At 38.0% G+C, this 5,000-nt stretch overlaps 3 non-coding genes and 19 pseudogenes across 3 annotated transcripts in view; all 22 read right to left on the bottom strand.

Moving 5' to 3' along the window:
• LOC148483849 (5S ribosomal RNA) overlaps positions 1-118 on the bottom strand; it is a 119-nt gene extending 1 nt beyond the window's left edge. Inside the window, exon 1 of the ribosomal RNA XR_015870559.1 lies at positions 1-118. This exon is cut by the window's left edge and continues 1 nt beyond it. This is a non-coding gene — a ribosomal RNA (5S ribosomal RNA).
• A 116-nt stretch (positions 119-234) lies between these two features.
• On the bottom strand, positions 235-353 carry LOC148483848 (5S ribosomal RNA; annotated as a pseudogene).
• Positions 354-469: 116 nt separating this feature from the next.
• LOC148483847 (5S ribosomal RNA) lies at positions 470-588 on the bottom strand (annotated as a pseudogene).
• A 116-nt stretch (positions 589-704) lies between these two features.
• LOC148483846 (5S ribosomal RNA) lies at positions 705-823 on the bottom strand (annotated as a pseudogene).
• A 116-nt stretch (positions 824-939) lies between these two features.
• Positions 940-1,058, bottom strand: LOC148483845 (5S ribosomal RNA; annotated as a pseudogene).
• A 116-nt stretch (positions 1,059-1,174) lies between these two features.
• On the bottom strand, positions 1,175-1,293 carry LOC148483844 (5S ribosomal RNA; annotated as a pseudogene).
• Positions 1,294-1,409: 116 nt separating this feature from the next.
• Positions 1,410-1,528, bottom strand: LOC148483843 (5S ribosomal RNA; annotated as a pseudogene).
• Positions 1,529-1,644: 116 nt separating this feature from the next.
• On the bottom strand, positions 1,645-1,763 carry LOC148483842 (5S ribosomal RNA; annotated as a pseudogene).
• A 116-nt stretch (positions 1,764-1,879) lies between these two features.
• On the bottom strand, positions 1,880-1,998 carry LOC148483841 (5S ribosomal RNA; annotated as a pseudogene).
• A 116-nt stretch (positions 1,999-2,114) lies between these two features.
• LOC148483840 (5S ribosomal RNA) lies at positions 2,115-2,233 on the bottom strand (annotated as a pseudogene).
• Positions 2,234-2,348: 115 nt separating this feature from the next.
• LOC148483839 (5S ribosomal RNA) lies at positions 2,349-2,467 on the bottom strand (annotated as a pseudogene).
• A 116-nt stretch (positions 2,468-2,583) lies between these two features.
• LOC148483838 (5S ribosomal RNA) lies at positions 2,584-2,702 on the bottom strand (annotated as a pseudogene).
• A 116-nt stretch (positions 2,703-2,818) lies between these two features.
• Positions 2,819-2,937, bottom strand: LOC148483837 (5S ribosomal RNA; annotated as a pseudogene).
• A 116-nt stretch (positions 2,938-3,053) lies between these two features.
• Positions 3,054-3,172, bottom strand: LOC148483836 (5S ribosomal RNA). The gene has a single exon (XR_015871214.1). It is a non-coding gene; the product is annotated as a 5S ribosomal RNA (ribosomal RNA).
• Positions 3,173-3,288: 116 nt separating this feature from the next.
• LOC148483835 (5S ribosomal RNA) lies at positions 3,289-3,407 on the bottom strand (annotated as a pseudogene).
• Positions 3,408-3,523: 116 nt separating this feature from the next.
• LOC148483834 (5S ribosomal RNA) lies at positions 3,524-3,642 on the bottom strand (annotated as a pseudogene).
• Positions 3,643-3,758: 116 nt separating this feature from the next.
• On the bottom strand, positions 3,759-3,877 carry LOC148483833 (5S ribosomal RNA; annotated as a pseudogene).
• Positions 3,878-3,993: 116 nt separating this feature from the next.
• Positions 3,994-4,112, bottom strand: LOC148483832 (5S ribosomal RNA; annotated as a pseudogene).
• A 116-nt stretch (positions 4,113-4,228) lies between these two features.
• Positions 4,229-4,347, bottom strand: LOC148483831 (5S ribosomal RNA). The gene has a single exon (XR_015871660.1). It is a non-coding gene; the product is annotated as a 5S ribosomal RNA (ribosomal RNA).
• Positions 4,348-4,463: 116 nt separating this feature from the next.
• Positions 4,464-4,582, bottom strand: LOC148483830 (5S ribosomal RNA; annotated as a pseudogene).
• A 116-nt stretch (positions 4,583-4,698) lies between these two features.
• On the bottom strand, positions 4,699-4,817 carry LOC148483829 (5S ribosomal RNA; annotated as a pseudogene).
• A 116-nt stretch (positions 4,818-4,933) lies between these two features.
• Positions 4,934-5,000, bottom strand: part of LOC148483828 (5S ribosomal RNA) — a 119-nt pseudogene continuing 52 nt past the window's right edge.

Raw genomic sequence — 5,000 nt, 5'->3', positions numbered from 1 at the left:
ACCTACAGCACCTGGTATTCCCAGGTGGTCTCCCATACAAGTACTAACCAGGCCCAACACTGCTTAGCTTCCAAGATCAGACGAGATTGGGCATGTCCAGTGTGGTTTGGCTGTTGGTGATCAAAAACATTAACTTTAGACCTCTATTACTTCTTAACTCAAGTAAATTCATTGATAAGTTGAAAAAATTAAATGCAAAATGTAATAGAAAAGAATGTTATGGCAGTATAAAATTACCTACTGCACCTGGCTTTCCCAGGTGGTCTCCCATCCTAGTACTGACCAGGCCCAACACTGGATAGCTACCAAGATCAGACGAGATTGGGCATTTCCAGTGTGGATTGGCTGTAGGTGCTCAAAAGCTTTAACTTTAGACCTCTATTACTTCTTAACTCAAGGAAATTCATTGATAAGTTGAAAAAATTAAATGTAAAATGTAATAGAAAAGAATGTTATGGCTGCATAAAATTACCTACAGCACCTGGTATTCCCAGGTGGTCTCCCATCAAAGTACTAACCAGGCCCAACACTGCATAGCTTCCAAGATCAGACGAGATTGGGCCTGTCCAGTGTGGTTTGGCTGTAGGTGCTAAAAAACATTAACTTTAGACCTCTTTTACTTCTTAAATCAAGTAAATTCATTGATAAGTTGAAAAAATTAAATGTAAAATGTAATAGAAAAGACTGATATGGCAGTATAAAATTACCTACAGCACCTGGTATTCCCAGGTGGTCTCCCATCCAAGTACTAACCAGGCCCAACACTGCATAGCTTCCAAGATCAGACGAGATTATGCATGTCCAGTGTGGTTTGGCTGTAGGTGCTCAAAAACATAAACTTTAGACCTCTTTTACTTCTTTACTCAAGTAAATTCATTGATAAGTTGAAAAAATTAAATGTAAAATGTAATAGAAAAAAATGTTATGGCAGTATAAAATTACCTACAGCACCTGGTATTCCCAGATGGTCTCCCATCCAAGTACTACCCAGGCACAACACTGCATAGCTTTCAAGATCAGACGAGATTGGGCATGTCCAGTGTGGTTTGACTGTAAGTGCTCAAATACATAAACTTTAGACATCTTTTACTTCTTAACTCAAGTAAATTCATTGATAAGTTGAAAAAACTAAATGTAAAATTTAATAGAAAAGAATGTTATGGCAGTATAAAATTACCTACAGCACCTGGTATTCCCAGGTGGTCTCCCATTCAAGTACTAACCAGGCCCAACACTGCATAGCTTCCAAGATCAGACAAGATTGTGCATGTCCAGTGTGGTTTGGCTGTAGGCGCTAAAAAACATTAACTTTAAACCTCTTTTACTTCTTAACTCAAGTAAATTCATTGATAAGTTGAAAAAATTTAATGTAAAATGTAATAGAAAAGAATGTTATGGCTATATAAAATTACCTACAGCACCTGGTATTCCCAGGTGGTCTCCCGTCCAAGTACTAACCAGGCCCAGCACTGCATAGCCTCCAAGATCAGACGAGATTGGGCATGTCCAGTGTGGTTTGGCTGTAGGTGCTCAAAAGCTTTAACTTTAGACCTCTATTACTTCTTAACTCAAGTAAATTCATTGATAAGTTGAAAAAATTTAATGTAAAATGTAATAGAAAAGACTGTTATGGCAGTATAAAAATACCTACAGCACCTGGGATTCTTAGGTGGTCTCCCATCCAAGTACTAACCAGGCCCAACACTGCATAGCTTCCAAGATCAGACGAGATTGGGCATGTCCAGTGTGGTTTGGCTGAAGGAGTTCAAAAACATTAACTTTAGACCACTTTTACTTCTTAACTCAAGTAAATTCATTGATAAGTTGAAAAAATTAAATGTAAAATGTAATAGAAAAGAAAGTTATGGCAGTATAAAATTACCTACAGCACCTGGTATTCCCAGGTGGTCTCCCATTCAAGTACTAACCAGGCCCAACACTGCATAGCTTCCAAGATCAGACAAGATTGGGCATGTCCAGTGTGGTTTGGCTGTAGGCGCTAAAAAACATTAACTTTAGACCTCTTTTACTTCTTAACTCAAGTAAATTCATTGATAAGTTGAAAAAATGTAATGTAAAATGTAATAGAAAAGAATGTTATGGCCATATAAAATTACCTACAGCACCTGGTATTCCCAGGTGGTCTCCCGTCCAAGTACTAACCAGGCCCAACACTGCATAGCCTCCAAGATCAGACGAGATTGGGCATGTCCAGTGTGGTTTGGCTGTAGGTGCTCAAAAGCATTAACTTTAGACCTCTATTACTTCTTAACTCAAGTAAATTCATTGATAAGTTGAAAAAATTAAATGTAAAATGTAATAGAAAGAATGTTATGGCAGTATAAAATTACCTACAGCACCTGGTAATCCTAGGTGGTCTCCCATCCAAGTACTAACCAGGCCCAACACTGCATAGCTTCCAAGATCAGACGAGATTGGGCATGTCCAGTGTGGTTTGGCTGAAGGAGCTCAAAAACATTAACTTTAAACCTCTTTTACTTCTTTACTCAAGTAAATTCATTGATAAGTTGAAAAAATTAAATGTAAAATGTAATAGAAAAGAATGTTATGGCTGCTTAAAATTACCTACAGCACCTGGTATTCCCAGGTGGTCTCCCATCCAAGTACTAACCAGGCCCAACACTGCATAGCTTCCAAGATCAGACAAGATTGGGCATGTCCAGTGTGGTTTGGCTGTTGGTGATCAAAAACATTAACTTTAGACCTCTATTACTTCTTAACTCAAGTAAATTCATTGATAAGTTGAAAAAATTAAATGCAAAATGTAATAGAAAAGAATGTTATGGCAGTATAAAATTACCTACTGCACCTGGCTTTCCCAGGTGGTCTCCCATCCTAGTACTGACCAGGCCCAACACTGGATAGCTACCAAGATCAGACGAGATTGGGCATTTCCAGTGTGGATTGGCTGTAGGTGCTCAAAAGCTTTAACTTTAGACCTCTATTACTTCTTAACTCAAGGAAATTCATTGATAAGTTGAAAAAATTAAATGTAAAATGTAATAGAAAAGAATGTTATGGCAGTATAAAATTACCTACAGCACCTGGTATTCCCAGGTGGTCTCCCATCCAAGTACTAACCAGGCCCAACACTGCATAGCTTCCAAGATCAGACGAGATTGGGCATGTCCAGTGTGGTTTGGCTGTAGGCGCTAAAAAACATTAACTTTAGACCTCTTTTACTTCTTAACTCAAGTAAATTCATTGATAAGTTGAAAAAATGTAATGTAAAATGTAATAGAAAAGAATGTTATGGCCATATAAAATTACCTACAGCACCTGGTATTCCCAGGTGGTCTCCCGTCCAAGTACTAACCAGGCCCAACACTGCATAGCCTCCAAGATCAGACGAGATTGGGCATGTCCAGTGTGGTTTGGCTGTAGGTGCTCAAAAGCATTAACTTTAGACCTCTATTACTTCTTAACTCAAGTAAATTCATTGATAAGTTGAAAAAATTAAATGTAAAATGTAATAGAAAAGAATGTTATGGCAGTATAAAATTACCTACAGCACCTGGTAATCCTAGGTGGTCTCCCATCCAAGTACTAACCAGGCCCAACACTGCATAGCTTCCAAGATCAGACGAGATTGGGCATGTGAAGTGTGGTTTGGCTGAAGGAGCTCAAAAACATTAACTTTAGACCTCTTTTACTTCTTTACTCAAGTAAATTCATTGATAAGTTGAAAAAATTAAATGTAAAATGTAATAGAAAAGAATGTTATGGCTGCATAAAATTACCTACAGCACCTGGTATTCCCAGGTGGTCTCCCATCCAAGTACTAACCAGGCCCAACACTGCATAGCTTACAAGATCAGACGAGATTGGGCATGTCCAGTGTGGTTTGGCTGTTGGTGATCAAAAACATTAACTTTAGACCTCTATTACTTCTTAACTCAAGTAAATTCATTGATAAGTTGAAAAAATTAAATGCAAAATGTAATAGAAAAGAATGTTATGGCAGTATAAAATTACCTACTGCACCTGGCTTTCCCAGGTGGTCTCCCATCCTAGTACTGACCAGGCCCAACACTGGATAGCTACCAAGATCAGACGAGATTGGGCATTTCCAGTGTGGATTGGCTGTAGGTGCTCAAAAGCTTTAACTTTAGACCTCTATTACTTCTTAACTCAAGGAAATTCATTGATAAGTTGAAAAAATTAAATGTAAAATGTAATAGAAAAGAATGTTATGGCAGTATAAAATTACCTACAGCACCTGGTATTCCCAGGTGGTCTCCCATCCAAGTACTAACCAGGCCCAACACTGCATAGCTTCCAAGATCAGACGAGATTGGGCATGTCCAGTGTGGTTTGGCTGTAGGTGCTCAAAAACATTAACTTTAGACCTCTTTTACTTCTTAACTCAAGTAAATTCATTGATAAGTTGAAAAAATTAAATGTAAAATGTAATAGAAAAAAATGTTATGGCAGTATGAAATTACCTACAGCACCTAGGATTCCTAGGTGGTCTCCCATCCAAGTACTAACCAGGCCCAACACTGCATAGCTTCCAAGATCAGACAAGATTGGGCATGTCCAGTGTGGTTTGGCTGAAGGAGCTCAAAAACATTAACTTTAGACCTCTTTTACTTCTTTACTCAAGTAAATTCATTGATAAGTTGAAAAAATTAAATGTAAAATGTAATAGAAAAGAATGTTATGGCTGCATAAAATTACCTACAGCACCTGGTATTCCCAGGTGGTCTCCCATCCAAGTACTAACCAGGCCCAACACTGCATAGCTTCCAAGATAAGACGAGATTGGGCATGTCCAGTGTGGTTTGGCTGTAGGTGCTCAAAATCATTAACTTTAGACCTCTTTTACTTCTTAACTCAAGTAAATTCATTGATAAGTTGAAAAAATTAAATGTAAAATGTAATAGAAAAAAATGTTATGGCAGTATAAAATTACCTAGAGCAACTGGTATTCCCAGATGGTCTCCCATCCAAGTACTAACCAGGCCCAACACTGCATA

Source organism: Taudactylus pleione, unplaced genomic scaffold, assembly GCF_031769625.1.
Source record: "Taudactylus pleione unplaced genomic scaffold, aTauple2 ptg000550l, whole genome shotgun sequence".
In the NCBI taxonomy this organism is placed as follows: Eukaryota; Metazoa; Chordata; class Amphibia; order Anura; family Myobatrachidae; genus Taudactylus; species Taudactylus pleione.
Note: the sequence above shows the minus strand (reverse complement) of the source record. Positions and strands in the feature narration are given on the sequence as shown.